At 38.7% G+C, this 23,421-nt stretch overlaps 1 non-coding gene across 1 annotated transcript; it reads right to left on the bottom strand.

The window, feature by feature from the left end:
* Window positions 1–14,663: 14,663 nt before the first annotated feature.
* On the bottom strand, window positions 14,664–14,771 carry LOC148544544 (small nucleolar RNA R71). The gene has a single exon (XR_015902115.1). It is a non-coding gene; the product is annotated as a small nucleolar RNA R71 (small nucleolar RNA).
* Between the last annotated feature and the right edge of the window lie 8,650 nt (window positions 14,772–23,421).

The raw sequence follows: 23,421 nt of genomic DNA, 5'->3' as shown, positions 1-23,421 counted from the left end.
AATGATTGGCATCTATAGGAACTCAGAATTTAGATAGTGTTATTGATTCTCCAAGTTCAGTATGTTGATTCTTGAACACATCTACTTTATGAGTCTTGGCCGTGACCCTAAGCATTTTATTTTCCAGTATTACCACCGGATACATAAATGCCACAGACACATAACTGGGTGAACCTTTTTCAAATTGTGACTCAGCTTTGCTAGAGTCCCCAGTTAGAGGCGTCCAGAGCTCTTAAGCACACTCTTTTTGCTTTGGACCACGACTTTAACCGCTTAGTCTCAAGCTTTTCACTTGACACCTTCACCCCACAAGCACATGGTTAGGGACAGCTTGGTTTAGCCGCTTAGGCCAGGATTTTATTCCTTTGGGCCCTCCTATCCATTAATGCTCAAAGCCTTGGATCCTTTTTACCCTTGCCTTTTGGTTTAAAGGGTTATTGACTTTTTCTGCTTGCTTTTTCTTTTTCTTTCTTTTTCTCTTTTTTTCTTTTTTTTTTTCATTTTTTTTCATACTTTTTTTTCGCAAGCTTTCTCTATTCACTGCTTTTTCTTGCTTCAAGAATCAATTTTATGATTTTTTGATTATCAATAATGTTTCTCCTTTTTCCATTATTCTTTCAAGAGTCAACAATTTTAACATTCATAAACAACAAATTCAAAAATATGCACTGTTTAAGCATTCATTCAGAAAACAAAAGGTATTGCCACCACATCAAAATAATTAAACTATTTTCAAGATAGAATTCGAAATCATGCATTTCTAGTTCTTTTGCAAATAAAAACATTTTTCATTTAAGAAAGGTGATGGATTCATAGGACATTCATAGCTTTAAGACATAGACACTAGACACTAATGATCATGTAATAAAGGCACAAACATAGACAAAACATAAAGCATATAATTCAAAAAATAGACAAATAAAAACAAGAAAATTAAAGAACGGGTCCACCTTAGTGATGGCGGCTAGTTCTTCCTCTTGAAGATCTTATGGAGTGCTTTAGCTCCTCTATGTCTCTTCCTTGCCTTTGTTGCTCCTCCCTCATGGCTCTTTGGTCCTCTCTGATTTCATTGAGGATAATGGAGTGCTCTTGGTACTCTATCATTAGTTGCCCCATGTTAGAACTCAATTCTCCTAAGGAGGTGTTGATTTGCTCCCAATAGTTTTGTGGAGAAAAATGCATCCCTTGAGGTATCTCAGGAATTTCTTGATGAGGAATTTCCTCATGCTCTTGTTGAGGTCCATGAGTGGGCTCTCTTGTTTGCTCCATCCTCTTTCTAGTGATGGGCTTTTGAGATGAATCTCTCCATCTCCCATGACTCGGAGTTAGAAGCAACTACCTTCCCTTTCCTCTTTCTATAGGTTTCTCCGGTCTTAGGTGCCATTAATGGTTATGGAAAAATAAAAATTTTTAGCTTTTCCCACACCAAACTTAGAATGGTTGCTCGTCCTCGAGCAAAAGAAGAAAGAAATGAGTAGAAGAAGAAGAAATGGAGGAGATGAAGGGAGATGAGTGGTTCGGCCAAGGGGGAAAGAAGTGTTTGTGATGTGTGAATATGAAGGTAGTGAGGAGGGGTATTTATAGGGTAGAAGAAAGAGAGGGGATTTCGTCATGAAGGGGTGGTTTTGGGAGGAAAATGGTTTGAATTTGAATGGTGAGATAGGTGGGGTTTATGATGGATGGATGTGAGTGGTGAAGAGATTATGGAGAAGAGGGTAAGATTTGATAGGTGAAGGATATTTGGGGAAGAGTGTTATGGAAAGGTGTGAAGAGGAGAGAAGAAGAGGTGGGGTAGGTGGGGATCCTGTGGGGTCCACAGATCCTGAGGTGTCAAGGAATTCTGCTCCCTGCACCAATCTGGCGTTCAAAACACCCATTGTGTGCCAATTCTGGCATTAAACGCCAGCTCTGCTACCTTTTCTGGCGATAAACCGCCAGCCTGCTACCCATTTCTGGCGTTAAATGCCAGCTCTGCTACCTTTCCTGGCATTAACCGCCAGCCTGCTGCCCATTTCTGGCGTTAAATGCCAGGCAGATGCCCATTTTTGGCATTTAACACCAGCCAGATGCCAGACAGCCCTTCCTGGTGTTAAACGCCTAGAGTTCTGCCCATTCTGGTGTTTAACGCCCAAAATGCTGCCAGGCTGGGCGTTAAACGCCCATTCTGCTATCCTTACTGGCGTTTAAACGCCAGTAAGCCTCTCCTCCAGGGTGTGCTATTTTTGATGCTATTTTTCATTCTGTTTTTGATTTTTCATTTGTTTTTGTGACTTCACATGATCATCAACCTAAAGAAAACATAAAATAACAATGAAAAATAAATAAATGTGATTAAATAACATTGGGTTGCCTCCCAACAAGCGCTTCTTTAACGTCAATAGCTTGACAGTGAAGCTCTTAGAGAGCTTCACAGAGACTCAGAGCTTGATGTTGGCCTTCTAACACCAAACTTAGAAGTTGAGTGTGGGGCTCTGTTTGACTCTGTATTGAGAGAAGCTTTTTATGCTTCCTTTCCATGGTTACAGAAGAAGATTCTTGAGCCTTAAACACAAGGTAGTCCTCATCCAATTGAAGAACTAACTCTCCTCTGTCCACATCAATCACAACTCTTGCTGTGGCTAGGAAGGGTCTTCCAAGGATGATGGATTCATCTTTATCCTTCCCAGTGTCTAGGATTATGGAATCAGCAGGGATGTAAAAACCTTCAACCTTCATTAAGACATCCTCTACAAGTCCATAAGCCTGTTTTCTTGAATTGTCTGCAATCTCTAATGAGATTCTTGCAGCTTGTACCTCAAAGATCCCTAGTTTCTCCATTACAGAGAGTGGCATGTGGTTTATACTTGACCCAAGGTCACACAGAGCCTTTTTAAAGGTCATGGTGCCTATGATGCAAGGTATTAAGAACTTTCCAGGATCCGGTTTCTTCTGAGATAATTTCTGTTAAACCAAGGTATTTAGTTCATTGATGAGCAATGGAGGTTCATCCTCCCAAGTCTCATTACCAAATAACTTGGCATTCAGCTTCATGATTGCTCCTAAAAACTGAGCAACTTGCTCTTTAGTAATATCTTCATCCTCTTCAGAGGAAGAATACTCATCAGAGCTCATGAATGGTAACAGTAAGTTCAGTGGAATCTCTTTGGTCTCTGTATGAGCCTCAGATTCCTTTGGTTCCTCAATAGGAAACTCCTTAGTGGCCAGTGAACGTCTATTGAGGTCTTCCTCATTGGCATTCACTGCTTCTTCCTCCTCTGTGCATTCGGCCATGTTGGGTATATTGATGGCCTTGCACTCTCTCTTTGGATTCTCTTCTGTATTGCTTGGGAGAGTACTAGAAGGGATTTCAGTAACTTTTTTACTCAATTGACCCACTTGTGCCTCCAAATTTCTAATGGAGGACCTTGTTTCAGTCATGAAACCAAGAGTGGTCTTAGAATTCTGCTTAGAGTGGTTCTGCTTAGAATTTTGTGTCTGTTGCTCAGAAGATGATGAAAAAGGCTTGCTATTACCAAACCTATTTCTTCCACCATTATTATTGAAGCCTTGATTAGTCTTCTGTTAATCCTTCCATGAGAAATTTGGATGATTCCTCCATGAAGGATTATAGGTGTTTCCATAGGATTCTCCCATGTAATTCACCTCTTCCATTGCAGGATTCTCAGGGTCATAAGCTTCTTCATCAGAGGAAACTTCTTTAGCACTGCCGGATGCAGCTTGCATTCCAGTCAGGCTCTGAGAAATCATATTGACTTGCTGAGTCAATATTTTGTTCTGAGCCAATATGGCATTCAGAGTATCAACCTCAAGAACTCCTTTCTTCTGAGTCACCCCATTATTCACATGATTTCTTTCAGAAGTATACATGAACTGGTTATTTGCAACTATTTCAATGAGTTCCTGGGCTTCTGCAGGCGTCTTCTTCAGATGAAGAGATCCACCAACAGAGTGATCCAATGACATCTTGGACAATTCAGACAGACCATCATAGAATATACATAAGATGCTCCATTTTGAAAACATGTCAGAAAGACACCTTCTGATCAATTGCTTGTATCTTTCCCAAGCTTCATAGAGGGATTCACCTTCCTTCTGTCTGAAGGTTTGGACTTCCACTCTAAGCTTGCTCAACTTTTGAGGTGGAAAGAATTTGGCCAAGAAAGCATTGACCAACTTTTACCATGAGTTCAGGCTTTCTTTAGGTTGTGAGTCCAACCATGTCCTAGCTCTGTCTCTTACAGCAAAGGGGAAAAGCATAAGTTTGTAGACCTCAGGATTAACCCCATTGGTCTTAACAGTGTCACAGATTTGCAGGAATTCAGCTAAGAACTGATGAGGATCTTCCAATGGAAGTCCATGAAACTTACAATTCTGCTGCATTAGAGAAACTAATTGAGGCTTAAGCTCAAAGTTGTTTGCTCCAATTGCAGGAATTGAGATGCTTCTTCCATAGAAGTCAGAAGTGGGTACAGTAAAGTCACCAAGCATCTTCCTTGCATCTCCACCATTGTTATTGGGTTCGGCCATCTCTTCTTCTTTTTCAAAAAATTCTGTCAGGTCCTCTCCAGGGTGTTGTGCTTTAGCTTCTCTTAGCTTCCTCTTCAGAGTCCTTTCAGGTTCAGGATCAGCTTCAAAAGAATGTTCTTATCCTTGTTCCTACTCATATGAAAAAGAAGAGAACAAAAAAGAAGAGAAATCCTCTATGTCACAGTATAGAGATTCCTTTATGTGAGTAGAAGAATAGAAGAAATAGAATGAAGAAATGAGAAGAAGAATTTGAACACAGAGAGAGGGAGAGGGTTCGAATTATAAGAAGAACAGAAGTGTTAGTAAATAAATAAACAAATAGAAAGAGATGAGAGAGAGAGTATTCAAAAATTAATTCAAAAGAAAAGAAAAATATTTTTGTTTTTATTTTAATTATTAGTTAGAATTCGAATTTAAGAAGGTTAGTTAATTAAAAAGAATTTTGAAAAAAATGGTTAGTGATTTTCGAAAATTGGAGAGAGAAAAGTAGTTAGGTGGTTTTGAAAAAGATATGATTGAAATAGAAAACTTTTAAAATCAAACAAAAAGTCAAGTAGTTAATTGAAAAAGATTTGAAAATCAATTTTAAAAAGATAAGAAGTTACAAAAAGATTTTGAAATTAAATTTTGAAAAAGATATGATTGAAAGATATGATTGAAATTTATTTTTGAAAAAGATTTGAAAAGGAAATTAAAAAGATTTGATTACTTGATTAACAAGAAACTAAAAGATATGACTCTAGAATTTAAAGATTGATCATTTCTTAATAGGCAAGTAACAACTTAAAAATTTTTGAATCAAAACATTAAATGTTAGTAATAAATTCGAAAATTATGAAATAAAAATGAGAAAAAGATTTTGAAAATCAATTTTAAAATTTTTGAAAATATTAAGAAGAAAAATGAAAAATATTTGATTTTTGAAAAAGATTTGAAAAGATAAAATTTTTAAATTGAAATTTTGACTTGTTTAACAAGAAACAACCAAATTTTTTTAAAACTTTATGACTAAATCAATCCAAAATTTCAAAAATTATGAGCAAAATAAAGGGAAAGATATTTTTTTATTTTTTTTATTTTTAATGAGGAGAGAGAAAAACACAAAAATGACACAATACATAAGAAATTAAAATAAAAAAAACTAATACATGCAAGAACACTTTGAATGTCAAGATGAACACCAAGAACACTTTGAAGATCATGATGAACACCAAGAACATATTTTTGAATTTTTTTTTAAGAAAAGAAAAACATACAAGACACAAAAATTAGAAATTTTTAATCTATAGACACTAATAATTCAAGAATGCATATGCAAAACAAGAAAATGTAAAGATCAAACAAAAACAATCATTAAGAACAACTTGAAGATCAATGAAGAACACATATGCATGAATTTTCAAAAATTTTAAGAGAATTAAAAAGATGCAATTGACACCAAACTTAAAATTTGACACAAGACTCAAAAAACACAAAAAAAATTTTGGTTTTATGGTTTATTAATTTTTTTTTGTATTTTTCGAAATTTATTTTGGAAAAAGAGAATAAAGAAATTCAAAATTTTTAATAACAATTCCAGGAATCATGCAATGTTAGTCTAAAGCTTCGGTCCAAAAATTTAGACATGGCTAAACAGCCAACCAAGTTTTATGTGAAAGCTTCGTTCCAAAAGATTAGACATGGCCAAATGGCCAGCCAAGCTCCAGCAGAGCATTACATACAACAACCAAATTGATGGGAATCAAAAAGCTCCTGCAATGATAAGTGAAAGCCTCAGTCCAAAAAAAATTAGATATGGCTTAGCAGCCAACCAGGCTTCACATATCATCTGAAACTCTAGAATTCATTCTTAAAAATTCTGAAGAACAAATATTTTTTTTTGAATTTTTTGAAAACTATATTTTTTTTTGTAAATTTTTTCAAAAATAAAAATTAAAAAGCTTAAACATAAAATAAAATTACCTAATCTAAGCAACAAGATGAACCGTCAGTTGTCCAAACTCGAACAATCCCCGGCAACGACGCCAAAACTTGGTACACAGAATTGTGATTGATGGGTTGGAATGCGATTTCCAACACCAAAACTCACCGACAAGTGGACCAGGTCGCATCAAGTAATAATAACTCACATGAGTGAGGTCGATCCCACAGGAATTGAAGGATTGAGCAATTTTAGTTAGGTGGTTGATTTAGTCAAGCAAACAAGTGTTGATTTGAGTGATTTGTATCCAACAGAAGCTAAATTTCATGAAATATAAGGGGAGAGGGACAATTTCTAGTAAATCAAAGAGCAAAGAAAATAAAGAAGCTGAATCTTAAAGTTCAAGTAATATAAATGACAGAAACTTAAATTGCAGAAAATGTAAATGACAAAAGCTTAGAGTGCAAGAAATATAAATTACTTGAATCATAAAAGGATTTGGGAGTTGGGATTGCAAAAATTAAATAAGAGAAAGTAAAATGGCATTAAACAGAGAAGTAAAGGATGAATTAAAATGCAACAGATCTAAACAGAAAAGAGAAATTTCTTGAGAAACTAAATAGAAAGCAAAATGTAACTTAATTGCAATAGCTAAAGGGAAGTTGAAGATCTTAGGGGTGGAGAAGACTAGAAAATAAGTCTAGATCTCAAATCCTTCCTTGATCCAACAAGAGAATAATTGCAGAGAAGTAAAAGATAGATTGTAGAAGAAGTAGAGATGAAAACAGTAAAGATAACTTAGATCCAAACCACAATTCTTTGAAATTATTCAGGAAGTAACAAGAGAGATCTTAAATCAAGATTGAAACAGAATTCCTTCAATTCTTAATCCAAGACTCAAAACAAAGATGAAGAGAATAGAGGCAAGAACAAAGAAGAAGAGAGAATTCAATTCTCTCCTCAATTCCCAAACCTCCCAAGCTAGAAAATAAATTTGAAAATTCAAAAGTAAGCAAAAAAGGTGCTCTCTAACTCAAACTAACTTCTATTTATACACTTCCTATTTTTGGATTTTAGAATTTGGAGTGGGCTTTTTAATTTAGTGAAGAATTGAATTAAATTGGAATTTTGGTTGAATTTTTGGGCTATGGGTCACACTCCCAGGATCAAGCTCGGTTCATGGGGAGAGCCTAGCTTCCATGTTGCTTGTGTGTTGCGCATCAAGCTCCTTGCCGTGTTAAGCATTGCGCACCAAGCCTTCCCTGGTCGTGTCACACATTGCTAGTGTGATAAGCTATAGCGCTCGGTTCATGGCAAGAGCTGAGCGTTCCTTGCTTGGTCATGGGGTCCCAGTTTCGAACCTTAGTAGAGGCATTTGGTGACCCCTTTCTTTTGTGCACAAAGTGGCGCCTCTCTCCTTGCTTTCTTGAGGTGCATGGTTCGAATCTTGTGGGGTGCAATTCAGCCAAGTTTGGCTTAATTTCTTGGAGAGTAGCGCTCCCTTACTTCCCCTTGCTCATCAGTTCGAACCTTGGTGTCCTCACTTAGCAAAATTTTTTCCTTGAATTTATTTTGGAGGATGCCCGATAAAGCTCTTGGCAAGAGCGCAGCTTTGAAGTTTTGCCTTGTTTCCTTGTCAAATTGTGGTGCTTGGTTCACAAGGAGAGCTTAGCTTTCTTTTTGCATGGCCTTTTGTTGATTGTAGCGCACCTTTGGAGAGCTCTGTGCTCACTTGGAGAGCGCTGATCCTTGGTTGTCCCCTTTGCTAGATGTAGTGCTTTGCTTGCTTTTATTGGCCATGGCATTAATAATATTATATGCATGCTTCATGGTTCAATTAATTAGTAATGCTGTAAAGCTTCATGCATTCATTCATTAGCATTAGTAATTAGTTGTTTCCTGCATGCATCCATATAATATTATTAATGTAATGTATTAACGTAATGCCAATTGCATTAGTAATTAAAGTTGCATTCTTTCATGACTTTAATTAATAATGCTTTAATGCATTAACGTTATTTGCCAATTGCATTAAACATTTCATCCATGCATGCATATGATATTGATGCATGTGCCAAGGCTTCATGGTCATGGGCCACGCTTGCCTAAAGTTTCAAAGCGTGCTTAATCTTCAAAACGTGTCCAAAATTCCTTTTTCCACCATTTCTTCACATACAAGTAATCAAAACAACCAATCAAAGCATCTCCAAATTCACAAGGTTTCTAAATCATTCAAAAACCAACTAATTCTAGCTTAAACCTCATGATTTTGTGGCAATGGTTGATTAAATTGACATAACCATGCAAATCCACTCCAAATTACTTACTTATAATGCAAGAAGGTGCATAAAACCTAATGAAACAAGTGAAAAATGCTTGAAAAGCTAGCATAAGATGACTTGTCATCACAAGACCAAACTTAAACCTTGCTTGTCCCCAAGCAAGCTCTAAACATAAGAGAAAATGAAATGAAATAGAGAAGTATGCATGTCCTTATTTAGCAGATAATTGAACTTGGTTCATGGGGTTTTATGCAGACAAATGTAGCTCATTTATTACTTGCTGACAGATAAGAAATGTTTCCTTAAAGGTTCACTAAAGTTGCTGCTATAATTCCTTACTTTTGATTGATCCCTTGCTAGCTTTTCCTTCTTTATTTTGCTTAGAGAGCTTATTACTCGTTGAAGGCTTGGTGGCAAATGTTGCAGCAGCCCTCTTGGCTCAATTTTGCTCAACATTTCTTCACTACAGACACATGGCTCACAATTTCTTCCTAGGAGCATTGATGCCCAGCATCTCTTTGGATTACTAAATGCTTTGTAACTAGGTTGCTTTTGATAGTGGACTTTCAGTTGGCAATCCCAGATCAGTTGATCTAAGTGGCCAAGTTTCAAAATACTCCTCAGAACCTACTTGTCCAAGCATATCCTACTACAAAAACACCACAGGCATATGTCCTAGGGTCCAAGCTATTAGTGTCTAGCCTTATTGTTTGTTTCTTTGCCAGTTCTGGGCTTTTCTTTTTCTTTTTCTTTTTGTTTTGCTTCATTCTCAAGGGAATTTCATTAATAACAGACTTTATAGCAGCAAACTAATTCACACTTCAAAGAACATGTTATTATGCAGCTTTTGTTATTTGAGCTAACCATTAGATCAAACAAATACCACAACTGAATTCTCATTCTAATTTCTACAACATTGGACATTCACTTTCTATATCAGACATTTTTCTTTTATTTATGCAGAAGGGAATCAAAACAGAATACAAGCTAATGAGAAATGACAAGCACAATATGCAGGCTAGCATTCTTGGCAAACATCTCCATTTGTACTTAATTGAACACTTCAGCAAGACATATAGGAATTTCTAGATTAAAAATGCTTCACAGCAACAAGGATTAAGTGTCAATACAACCTGTTAGGAGTGTCTCTCAGCTTTTCCTTCTGTCATCATTATTTCTATCTGTTGCTCCTCCTTTGGATGATGATGCAGATCCCTCTCACAGATTGAATGTTTTCCTGCATAATCCTTAGAAGTTGCTTATTTCTCAAGCCCTTAGGCAACTGGTTAATATGCAAGAATTATTTGTGGGCTTTTAAACTTACTTTGGTGTGTGAACACCAAACTTAGTCCTTTGCCAATGTTTCTCATGCATCAAATTAACCATATGTGAAATCCTTTTGTCTTTGCTAAGGGTAATAGAACTAAAGACTAGAAAATAGCAGATTGGTTAAATGGTTTATCTGATTGCTTGGAGCTAGCATTATGCAGAAGGTGAGAATGTGTTTTAAGATGAGATTTTTAGTGGAACATTGATAAACCACTATTTTATGGTTTATCTTGTGCTCAATTGAGTGGATTTTATCAATCTTTCATACACTTGTTCATACAAAATGCATGTTTTACATTCTCCTTCCTGATTTTGTGCTATGATTGAAAACATACTTCTTTGGCCTTATATTTGCAAATATTAATCTTCTCTTATTACCATTCGATGCCTTGATATGTGCGTTAAGTGATTTCAGAGACTACAGGGCAGGAATGACTCAGAGGATGGAAAGGAAGCATGCAAAAGTGGAAGGAATACGAGAAATTGAAGGAACTGCAAAGCTGTCAGCCTGACCCTCTCGCACTAAATCGATCATAACTTGAGCTATAGAGGTCCAAATGATGCGATTCTAGTTGCGTTGGAAAGATAACATCCAGGGCTTCGAAATGATATATAATTTGGAATAGTTGCTCTAAGGATAAGTGACGCGAATGCGTGCTTCACGCGGATGCGTCACAGTGACGAAAAATAGCGTGTTTGAATTCACAACCAGCGAATTCTAGGCTGTTTCTGGCCCAGTTTTCGGCCCAGAAAACACAGCTTAGAGGCTATAAAATGGGGGAATGCATCCAAACAACAAAAACATACACATTCACAATTATTAGGATTTAGATGTAGTTTTAGAGAGAGAGAGGCTCTCTCCTCTCTCTTAGGATTTAGGATTTAGATTTTTAGAATTAGGATTCCTCTCAGTTTATGGTTATTTCTCAATTTCAGGTTCAATGTTCCTTTTATTTATTTTCCCAATTTAATTTATGAATTTCCATGTTAGATTTGATTTCTTTTATTTAATATAATTTGAGGTATTTTAGATTTATGATTTTTATTTAGCTTTTTATATTCTTGGTTTTAATTGATGAATTGATAAATTGGAGACACTTGAGTTATCAAACTCCTTGTTGATTGAAAATTGGAATTCTTTGCTGATTGATTTGAATTCCAATAACTCTAGTCTTTTCTTAGGAATTGACTAGGACATGAGGAATTAAATTGATTCATCCACTTAACTTACCTTCATAGTTAGAGGTTAACAAAGTGGGAGCAGAATTCAAATCTCATCATACCTGATAAGGATAACTAAGATAGGACTTCAACTTCTCATACCTTGCCAAGAGATTTTCTAATTATTAATTTATTTTTCTTACCATTTAAATTACTTGTTTCTTATTTTCAAAAACCCAAAAACATATCTTTTTACATAACCAATAATAAATCATACCTCGCTGCAATTCCTTGAGAAGACGACCCGAGGTTTCAATACTTCGGTTATCAATTTTATTGGGTTTTGTTACTTGTGACAACCAAACTTTTGTACGAAAGGATTCTCTGTTGGTTTAGAAGCTATACTTACAACGCGATTATATTTCTATAAAAATTCTTTACCGATAGAAATCTGATCGACAAAATGGCGCCGTTGCCGGGGAATCGCAAACGTGTGCCTTATTATTGGTTATTGTAAATATTTTATTTTGTTTGTTTATTTGATTTTATTTTTGTTTTTAATTTTTATTAGTTGCTATGAGTTCTCACCCCCATCGCTTTGAGTTTGGTTCCAATGTTGTTGCAAGGAATGAAAATTATAACAGGAACATACATCAAGGTCAAAACAATTAGAGATGGAAGGAACCACGAGGACCTGATCAACCCTTTCGGCAACAACACCTTTCACAGTACCACAGACAAAGACCATTTCACAATGCATGCCGAGACAATAGTTATGGTGGACCCTTTCGTGACAACCAACCTCCACCAAATTACTATAGTCAAGAGCCATTCCAAGGAGCGTACCAAGATGATGGATATGGTGGACCCCCTTGTAGTTACCAACAAGGCCCACCATATGATTATGAACCGCCTCCTCAACACAACTCTGGACCACCATACTCACAAGCCCCCTACTACCAAATATCATCACATGATTCTAAACTTTATCCACCATATCAACCACCCTATGAGCCATATGAGCCATACATAGATCCACCCCAATTCCAACCCAGTTACTCCCAAGGACCACCACCTCCATATACGCCACATCCATATCCATCAATCCAAGAGCCTTATGATCCTACTTATGATATCCGACCAGGACAAGAGTCAAGGGATCGTCTCAAGGAAACAATGGATCGATTTCAAACAACCCTGCGTCAATTGGACCGAGCGATAAACCAAACAGCACCCGAAGCTTTCATGGCTAAGGAATCTCAATTTGAGAGCAAGGAATTGAAGTGTGTGATAAACCACTATTTCATGGTTTATAATGTGCTTAATTGTGTGGTTTTATCATGATCTTTACCCACTTATTCATATGATTAGCATGCATTTATATTTTCTTCCTAAAATTATTACATGATTGAAAACTTGCTTCCTAGAGACTTAATTATGTATTTTAATTCTCCTTTATTCCATTCGATGTCGTGATCTATGTGTTAAGTGCTTCAGGCTTTATAGGGCATGAATGAGTTGGAGATTGGAAAGGAAGCTTGCAAATATGGAAGGAACACAAGAAATTGAGGAGATGACCAATGAGAAGTGACGCGGCCACATGGCTCATGCGACCGCGCGAAAGAGAAGAAATCGCAGTGACGCGGCCGCATGGCTCACGCAACCGCGCGGATTGGAATAGCACAAGTGATGCGGAGGCGTGGACTACGCGCTCGCGTGGCAGGGCAAAAGGCCGAATGACGCGGCCACATGAATGACGCGATCCTGTGACGTGCGCGATCTGCATAATCTGCAGAATTCGCTGGGGGCGATTTTGAGCCCTATTTTGACCTAGTTTTCGGCCAGAAAAGCAGACTAGAGCCAGGGAACATGCAGAAACGAAGGACAACATTCATTCTGCACAATTTTAGTTTTTAGATCTAGTTTTACTCCTCCTCTAGGTTTTCTCTCTACACATTCATAGTTCTTAGGATTTTATTTCTATTGCTTTTTGCATTGGGATATTGAGAAGAGTTATTACCTCATCAAGACTTCGTCATTCTAGTTCGTTTTCTTTACTTGGGTTTACTCTTCCATGTCCTTTAATTTACTCAATTTTACTATTAGATTATTTTAGAATTTATTAATACAAGAATTACTTTTATTTTTAATTGATTCCCGTGAGTTTTATCTATCATGTCTTTCTTTAATTCCCTTTCCTATGTTATGAGTTCTACATTCACAATGAGCGAGTAGTTCCCTAACTTGATGGGGAGTTGATTGAAAGGAACCCTTGAGTTGGGATGCTTAAAAGAAAAATTGTAATTAGGTTTATTTTTGGGATGCTTTCTAGTCATTGACACTAATCCTTTTCAATTGAGCGGATTTGAACTTGTGAATAGAAACAGCATTCCAACTTGTTTGACTTTCCCTTACCTAGTAAGGGATAACTAAACAGAACAACCTTCAATTATCAATTAATCTTGATAGTACTTCAACAAGAATAGGGCTTCTAACTAATCTACTCCCAGTCAAGGCTTTTATTTAAATTATTTAATTTCTCTAATTTAATTTCCTGTTTATTCAACTCAAACCATTTTGAAAACATCTGATTAATAAAATAGCACACCTTTCTGCAACTCATTGGGAGACGACCTGGGATTCATACTCCTAGTATTTTAATTTTAATTCTTGTGATAACCTTCTAAATTGATAAGCGAAATTCTGGTTGGTTAAGAACTATACTTGCAACGCATATCTTATAACAATTCTTGACTCGCCAAGTTCCGCCACGTCAATTTTTGGCGCCGTTACCGAGGAGTTACAATAGAGTGCCAAAGTTATTAATCAGAATTTATTTATTTGCATTTTATTTTATCTTGCTACTATGAGCTGCTTGTTTCTTTCGCTAGATGACGCGTTCATTTCCTGATCCAAGCTTGCTAGTATTCGATCCTAAGATTGAAAGGACTATTTCACGAATAAGGCAAGCTCGGCGTCGGTTAGTCCTCTCTAAGGGCAGATCTGAGACGTCATTTGAGGAAGAAACCAGCCTCCGTTCTACTGATTCGGTTGATTTACGTGTAGGTGACATGGAAGAACCTAAGAGAGTTACTATCCAGGAGGCTGGAGCCCCTGATTTTACAATGCAACTGTTTCAAGCGCATCACCCAGCGGTGGCTACAGACTTTGAAATAAAGACTACACTGTTCAATTTGATTCCCAAGTTTCATGGCTTACCTGCTCAAGAGCCTATCAAGCACCTGAGAGATTTTCAAGCAGCCTGTTCTACTGTGAGGCGTGATGGTGCAGATGAAACTTCAATTTTGTTGAAAGCCTTCCCGTTTTCTCTTGAGGGAAAGGCAAGAGAGTGGTACTACACTCAACCCGCAGCAATTGTATCCAACTGGGATACACTTAGAAGAGAATTCTTGGAAAAATTCTTTCCAGCTGAAGTTATTGATAAACTGAGGAAAGATATTTCCATGATTGTTCAGGATGAATCTGAGACTCTCTATGAATACTGGGAGCGCTTCAATAATCTTCTAAAAGCTTGCCCCCATCATATGATTGACAAGATAGTGTTACTCGGTTACGTCACACAGGGCATGAGGCCCCAAGATAAGACCACATTGGAAAGTGCTAGCAATGGGTCTATGAAAAAGTACAAAACCACTGATGAGGCATGACAATTGATCAGCAACTTAGCTGAATCCACTCGAAATCACAGGCAGAAGCAAGGCCGTTCAAAAGCCATTGCAGAAGTATCCTCTAGCAGAGAGACTGCTGCTCTAACTCAGAGTATCTATGAAATGACCAACTTGCTGAAGCAGATGCAATTGAATCAACAACAAGTTCAGCAAGCTCAACCTTCTCCACCATAGCAAAGCCAACAGTTAGTCCCACAGAGAGTTTGCGGAATCTGTGCTGATTATAGCCATTATACTGACGAATATCCGCAGTTCCAGCAGAACACCATGGCAACCACTCATAACTTCTATGACCGCCCCAACCAAGGGTACAATCAAGGTGGCAATTACAACCACGGATGGCAGGACAATTCTAACCAGAATTGGAGGGACAACAACAACAACAGAGGAGGCAGAGACAATCAGAAAAATCAGAGGTGGAATAATAACAACAACAGGCAGTAGAACCAGTACCAGCCTTACAGAGTACCTCACCTGAGGTAATCCCAAGGACCACAAAATACCCAACAGCAGACCTCTCAAATTACTTATCCTTCTTCATCTGCTAATGATGACTTACTACAATCTATTGATCAGAGACAATAGACCATGGAAAATAACCTTTATGCTACACTAAATGGTCTGAACTCTACTTTGCAAGCTCTTGTCTCACAGATTGGATCAATGAATAACTCCAATAACCAGCCTTTGAGCTCCAGTGGAATTCCCTCTCAACCATTACCCAATCCAAAGGGTGGCATTAATGCCATCACCCTAAGGTCCGGAACCACACTGCAGGAGAGGAATCAGGAGGAGCCAAGCCCACCAGAACACGCCTCAGCTGAAGAGGTAGTGGAAATAGAAGATGTTGAAGAGGAAGAGGACATACAGGACATGGATGAAAAAGAAGAAGCTCAACTATAGGAGGAAGCACCACAAGGCGCAGACACTGCAGAAAACACCACTCCCATTCCATTTTCACAACTTGCAAGGAAGCCTAGGAAGCAGCTAGAACCTGACCCCAAAATGGTAGAAATATTCAAAAAGGTTGAGGTAACTGTTCCTCTTTTTGATGTTATTCAACAGGTACCTAAATATGCAAAGTTTCTAAAGGATTTATGTATACATAAAGACAAAATTAATGAATTATAAACTATTCCTTTAGGTAGTTCCATATCTGCTTTAATGGGAGGTTTACCTGAAAAGTGAAGTGACCCAGGTCCATGTATGGTTAATTGTACTATTGATGGTGTAGTATTTTCTGACTGCATGTGTGATTTAGGAGCATGTGTGAGTATAATGCCTTTGTCTATATATGATATTTTGAGGCTCCCTCCCTTAAAAAGGTCGGCAGCTCGTTTTGTGTTAGCAGATAAAAGCATTATTCAGTGGCTGGAGTTGCTGAAGATGTATTAGTGGGCATTAAGGGGCTCACATTTCCCATTGATTTTTATATCCTGGAGATGCCCCAAAATGACTCAGAGAAGCCGTCATTAATCCTACTCGAAAGACCATTCCTGAAGACCTCAAAGTTCAAATTAGATGCTTTTTCAGGAACATACTCTTTTGAAATAGATGGCCGAGTAGTAATCTTCAATCTAAATGGAGTTATGAAGCATCCTCCGGAGGATCATTCTATCCTCCAGTGTGACATTATAGATGAAACCGTGGCTGAAGTTCACCAGGAGGAATTTGAAGAGAAGTACATACGACAAGGTCCAAGTGTGGGGACATTCTCAGAGGACAATGACAGTGCTTTACCATTGTTACTAGCTCCAGACAACCTAGAGCCTAACCATGATCAGAAGTTAGAATTAAAACCCCTTCCTCCACACCTCAAATATGCTTACCTTGAGGACGAGTAGAAGTTTCCAGTTATCATTGCAAGGGAATTCACTTCTCAACAGGAAGAGCAGTTACTTAGTATGCTGAGAAGGCACAAAAAGGCAATTGGTTGGAGTTTGGCAGACATAGTAGGCATCAACCCTCAAGTCTGTGAGCATCGGATATTTTTAGAAGAGGGAGCAAGACCTGTCCGTCAACCCCAGAGAAGACTAAACCCCACTATCTTAGAGGTTATCAAAAAGGAAGTGACCAGACTACTGGAGGCAGATATCATCTACCCCATTTCAGACAGTGAATGGGTAAGCCCAATACAAGTAGTGCCCAAGAAGTCTGGAGTCACTACAGTGAAGAATGAGCATCGAGATCTCATTGCAACCAGAGTTCAGAATGCCTGGAGGGTCTGCATTGACTACAGACGCCTCAACCAGGCCACTCGTAAGGATCACTATCATCTTCCATTCATTGATCAAATGCTGGATTGTCTGTCAGGTAAATCACAATATTATTTTTTAGATGGTTACACAGGTTATTTCTAGATTCATATAGCTCCTGAAGATCAGGAAAAGACCATTTTTACATGTCCTTTTGGGACTTATTCTTACAAGAGAATGCCCTTTGGCTTGTGCAATGGACCAGCTACCTTCCAAAGGTGCATGATGAGTCTTTTCTCTGATCTTATTGAGGACTGTATGGAAGTTTTTATGGATGATTTTAGTGTATATGGCGATTCCTTTAGCCTTTGCTTAGATGGATTATCTAGAGTATTAGATAGATGTGTCAGTACAAACCTTGTATTAAATTTTGAAAAATGTCACTTTGTGGTAAAACAAGGTATTGTACTAGGACATGTTGTGTCTAATACTGGCATTTCTATAGATCCAACAAAGGTGGATGTTATTTCTAGTTTACCTTACCCCTCTTCTGTGAGGAAAGTCCATTCGTTCCTTGGCCATGCAGGTTTTTACAGGAGATTCATTAAGAACTTCAGTAAGGTAGCTCTTTCCTTATCCAGACTACTGCAGAAGGATATTAAGTTCGAGTTCAGCGAGGATTGCAAACAAGCATTTGATAAGCTGAAGACCGCCCTGACTCAAACTCCAATTATGAGAGGACCAGACTGGAGCCAGCCATTTGAAATAATGTGCGACGCCTCCAACCATGCAGTAGGAGCAGCACTGGCTCAGCGTGAAGGTAAGAACCCCTTTGTTATTGCTTATGCGTCTAAAACTTTAGATGCCGCTCAGTCCAATTACACTACTACTGAGAAAGAGCTTCTTGCTATTGTTTTTGCTCTGCATAAATTCCGAGCCTATTTACTTGGTACAAAGGTAGTAGTGTACTCAGACCACGCAGCTCTAAAGTATCTATTAGCTAAAAAGGAGTCCAAACCAAGGCTTATACGTTGGATACTGCTATTACAAGAATTTGATTTAGAAATTAAGGATAGGAGTGGTAACCAGAATTTAGTGGCAGACCATTTGAGTCGCCTTGAGCACATTACAGATGACCCCACTCCTATAGCTGATAATTTCCCATTTGATAACCTGCAAGCAGTATCTGAGGTAGTCCCTTGGTATGCACCTGTAGCTAATTATCTAGTTAGCCGCACCTTTCCTCCAAACTTTTCTAAGCATCAAAGAGACAAGCTGAAAAGCGAGTCTAAATATTATATATGGGATGACCCATATTTATGGAGATGTGGCGTTGACCAGGTAATTGGACGGTGTGTGCCTCAATCAGAATTCCAGTCCATCTTAGAGGCCTGTCACTCGTCTGAGAGTGGAGGACATTTTGGCCCTCAAAGAACAGCTAGAAAAATCTTAGACTGTGGATTCTGGTGGCCTACTCTTTTTAGAGACGCTGCTGAATTTTGTAGATCTTGTTTCCCATGCCAAAAATTTGGTAATATATCCAAGAGGGACGAGATGCCTCAACAAATTATGCTTTTCTGTGAAATTTTTTATGTTTAGGGCATTGACTTCATGGGTCCATTTCCAAATTCTAATGGTTATTTTTATATATTGTTAGCTGTGGATTACGTTTCCAAATGGGTGGAAGCAATTCCTACCCGCACTGATGATGCTAACACTGTTGTTTCTTTTGTGAGAAACCACATTATTTGTCGCTTTGGATCACCACGAGCAATCGTGAGTGATCAAGGCACCCATTTTTGTAACACGAGACTAACAGGATTAATGAAGAAGCATGGGATAATTCATAAGGTTGCAACAGCCTACCATCCTCAGACTAATGGGCAAGCCGAGGTGTCAAATAGAGAGATAAAGCGTATTTTGCAGAAGATAGTCAAACCTCATAGAAGAGATTGGAGCACCAGGTTACAAGATGCACTCTGGGCATACAGAACCGCATACAAAACACCCATTGGGATGAGCCCTTTCCGAATAGTTTATGGAAAAGCTTGTCATCTCCCTGTTGAAATGGAGCATAAAGCCTTTTGGGTAGTAAAGGAATGCAACATGGGAATTAAGAAAGCCGGAGCTGAAAGGAAGTTACAACTGCAAGAACTGGAAAGCCTTCGCCTAGAAGCTTATGAGAACTCAAGGCTTTACAAGGAGAAGATGAAGGTTGTACATGATCAGCACATCAAGAGAAAAGAGTTCCAACCTGGAGACTTAGTCCTCCTTTACAAATCTCGACTGAGGCTCATGCCAGGTAAGTTGAGATCAAGATGGGAAGGTCCATACAAAGTAGAGAAGGCCGAACCATACGGAGTTTATCACCTAAGCCATCCTTCGAGCTCTAACCTTATCAAAGTCAATGGACATCGTTTAAAGCTGTACCATGGCGAGAAGATGAAGAAAACCAAAGAGCTAGAGATCTTCCTCTTGGAAGATCCCCACATAGCCGAAGCCTGAGCTAGTGGAGCGTCCAACTTACGGACGTTAAAGCAAAGTGCTAGGTGGGAGACAACCCACCATGGTATGATCGTTCTTTTCTTTATTCTTAGTTTTTCCTATTCAATAACTCTTCTCTTTATTAGTACATTTTGCGCATCTGCATTTACATATTTTATTTTAAAAAAATATTTCACGCGACGCGACCGCCTCATTGACGCGTCCGCGTCGCAGGTGATTGGAGAAAATAATAAAACAAATAAAGAGTCACGCAAGAGCGTGGCAGGAGGCGTGCCCGTGGCACAAATCGCCCCACGCGACTACGTCGCCGACGCGTCCGCGTCAAATGGGAACATTGGCCTCCCACGCGACCACGTCACTCACGCGGCCGCGTGCCCTGGAATTTGACGTGAAAAGGGCGCACGACCGAAAGTTGTGCTAGAGTGGTGCTGGATTGGTGCTGAACGCACAATTCTTTCCACGCGGCCGCGTGACCGACGTGACCGCGTCATATCCTTCTAATGGCCACTCACGCGATCGCATGCCCCACGCGATCGTGTCACCCCAGATTTGGTAAAAATAAACTTTCAAACAGAGAGTTGTGCGAGTGCGAGGCTACCCTCGCGCCAGTAGCATGAAAAGGGTCACGCGACCGCATCAATCAGTATAAGCGCAAGTCGCGCGACCGCGTGCCCACGCAACCGCGTCGCTTGCGCCGCACAGCTTCCCTGATTTGCCAATTATCTTATCTTTCTTTTCCCCAAATCCTATTTTCTCTTTCCCCTCCTTATTTCTTCCTTCTTGCTTCTTCCTTCTTTCTCACCTTTCTACACTCTCTCCCTCTATCTCACCCCCATTAACAAGGTTTTTCTTTTCCTCTTTTTTCCCCCCTAATTTTTTCTATTATTCTTCTTATTTTTATATGTTATCTTCTTTTCTTTTCTTTTTACTTTCATTATCCATATTTTCTTTTTTTTTCTTTCCTTTTCCTTTTTACTTGGTGTTGAAAATTTATTTGAGCCATTATTTCTCATTATATGCTTGTGGATTGTTGTAAAATTGTTTGGCAATTATATACCTTTTTAAAGGGTTTCTTGCATGTTCACTTTAATACTTCCTATACTTTATTCACCATGCATGCTATGTGTTTGTGAAAAAGCCAATATGGCTATTAAATGCTTGTTTTTTTTTTCACAAAACCCCTTTCATATTTTATTCGTTGAAAATAATTATCAATACAAATGTGATGGCTAGTTTGTTACGAGTGATAACAAATTTGACTAATTAAATGCTTGATCTATGCTACTCATGCCTTTGCCTGCATGCCAATAAACCCCTTGCATTTAATTGTCCTCAACTGCACTTGCTATTTTCCCATTGATGAACTTTTCTCATGTAGTCATGACCATGTGTTAATGACATACTCTTTGCCGTGCATTGATTATCACTCATACAATCCTCTTCCTTGCTCTATCTCTTTAAATTTAATTTACTCTCTCTTCCCTTTTTCAGGATGGCCACCAAGAAAGGCAAAGAGAAAGCTACTCCCAAATCAACAGCGAGGAGAGGAACAAAAAGAGCATTAGTGGCAGAACCCTCTTTAACTGCGGTTAAACCCTCAACAAAAAGAACTAAGAGGATTATAAAGGTTGATGATAAAGAAAAAGTCTTCCCAGCAAAGGACATTGCGTGATTTCCTAATCGCTACTGTGAGCAGATGTTCCCCATCCTGACAGAAAGGAGTTACAACAACGAATACCTTCTTCTCCTTCCAAACCATATTGCTACCTTTGTTGAGCCACAAATTGCACACAGACAATGGAGTTTCCTACAGAGACAGCCAAGGCAGGTCAATCTTTCTTGGGTAGTTGGTGCACGAAATTGTGATCTCCAGGCTCGAACAAATCCTGGTAATGGCTCCAAAGCTTGGTGCTCTGATCTTAATTCATGATTGTCACAACTTCGATACAACTAACCAGCAAGTGCACTGGGTCGTCCAAGTAATACCTTACGTGAGTAAGGGTTGAATCCCACGGAGATTGTTGGTATGAAGCAAGCTATGGTCACCTTGTAAATCTCAGTCAGGCAGATGTAAAGTGATAATGGTGTTTTCGAATTTAATATAATAAAATAGGGATAGAGATACTTATGTAAATTATTGGTAGGAATTTCAGATAAGCGAATGGAGATGCTTTTCGTTCCTCTGAACCTCTGCTTTCCTGCTATCTTCATCCAATCAGTCTTACTCCTTTCCATGGCTGGCTTTATGCAAGGGCATCACCGTTGTCAGTGGCTACATCCCCTCCTCTCAGTGAATAATATGCTCACGCACCCTGTCACGGCACGGCTATTCATCTGTCGGTTCTCGATCATGCTGGAATAGGATTCACCCTCCTTTTGCGTCTGTCACTAACGCCCAGCACTCGCGAGTTTGAAGCTCGTCACAGTCATTCAATCATTGAATCCTACTCAGAATACCACAGACAAGGTTTAGACCTTCCGGATTCTCTTGAATGCCGCCATCATTCTAGCTTACGCCACAAAGATTCTGGTTAGGAGATCTAAGAGATACTCATTCTAGCTTAATTCATGTAGAACAGAAGTGTTTGTCAGGCACGCGTTCATAGGGGAGAATGGTGATGAGCGTCACACATAATCATCACCTTCATCACGTTCTTGGGTGCGAATGGATATCTTAGAAGCGAAATAAGAAGAATTGAATAGAAAACAGTAGTACTTTGCATTAATCTTTGAGGAACAGCATAGCTCCACACCTTAATCTATGGAGTGTAGAAACTCTACCGTATGAAAATACATAAGTGAAAGGTCCAGGCATGGCCGAATGGCCAGCCACTCTGATCTAAGAACCAGGCGTCCAAAGATGGTCAAAAAGACGTAAGATGGTCTAAAGACGCCTAATACACTAGTAAAAGGTCCTATTTATAATAAACTAGCTACTAGGGTTTACATGAGTAAGTAATTGATGCATAAATCCACTTCCTGGGCCCACTTGGTGTGTGTTTGGGCTGAGCCTGAGTGTTGCACGTGCAGAGGCCATTTGTGGAGTTGAACGCCAGTTTCTGTGCCAGTTTGGGCGTTCAACTCTGGTTTTGGATCCTTTTCTGGCGCTGGACGCCAGATTTGGGCAGAAGGCTGGCGTTGAACACCAGTTTACGTCGTCAATTCTTGGCCAAAGTATGGACTATTATATATTGCTGGAAAGCCCTGGATGTCTACTTTCCAACGCAATTGGAAGCGCGCCATTTCGAGTTCTGTAGCTCCAGAAAATCCATTTTGAGTTCAGGGAGGTCAGAATCCAACAGCATCAGCAGTCCTTTTTCAACCTCTGAATCTGATTTCTGCTCAAGTCCCTCAATTTCAGTCAGAAAATACCTGAAATCACAGAAAAACACACAAACTCATAGTAAAGTCCAGAAATGTGAATTTAACATAAAACCTAATGAAAACATCCCTAAAAGTGACTAGATCCTACTAAAAACATACTAAAAAATAATGTCAAAAAGTGTATAAATTATCCGCTCATCACAACACCAAACTTAAATTGTTGCTTGTCCCCAAGCAACTGAAAATCAAATAGGATAAAAAGAAGAGAATATACTATAAATTCCAAACTATCAATGAAACATAGCTGTAATCATATGAGCAGGACTTATAGCTTTTTGCCTCTTGAATAGTTTTGGCATCTCACTTTATCCATTGAGGTTTAGAATGATTGGCATCTATAGGAAATTGAGATTTCGAATAGTGTTATTGACTCTCCTAGTTCAGTATGATGATTCTTGAACACAGCTTCTTTATGAGTCTTGGCCGTG

This window comes from Arachis ipaensis, chromosome B9, assembly GCF_059453495.1.
Source record: "Arachis ipaensis isolate K30076 ecotype BB chromosome B9, ASM5945349v1, whole genome shotgun sequence".
Taxonomy (NCBI): Eukaryota; Viridiplantae; Streptophyta; class Magnoliopsida; order Fabales; family Fabaceae; genus Arachis; species Arachis ipaensis.
The sequence above is the reverse complement of the archived record's forward strand: the minus strand, read 5'-3'. Positions and strand labels throughout refer to the sequence as shown.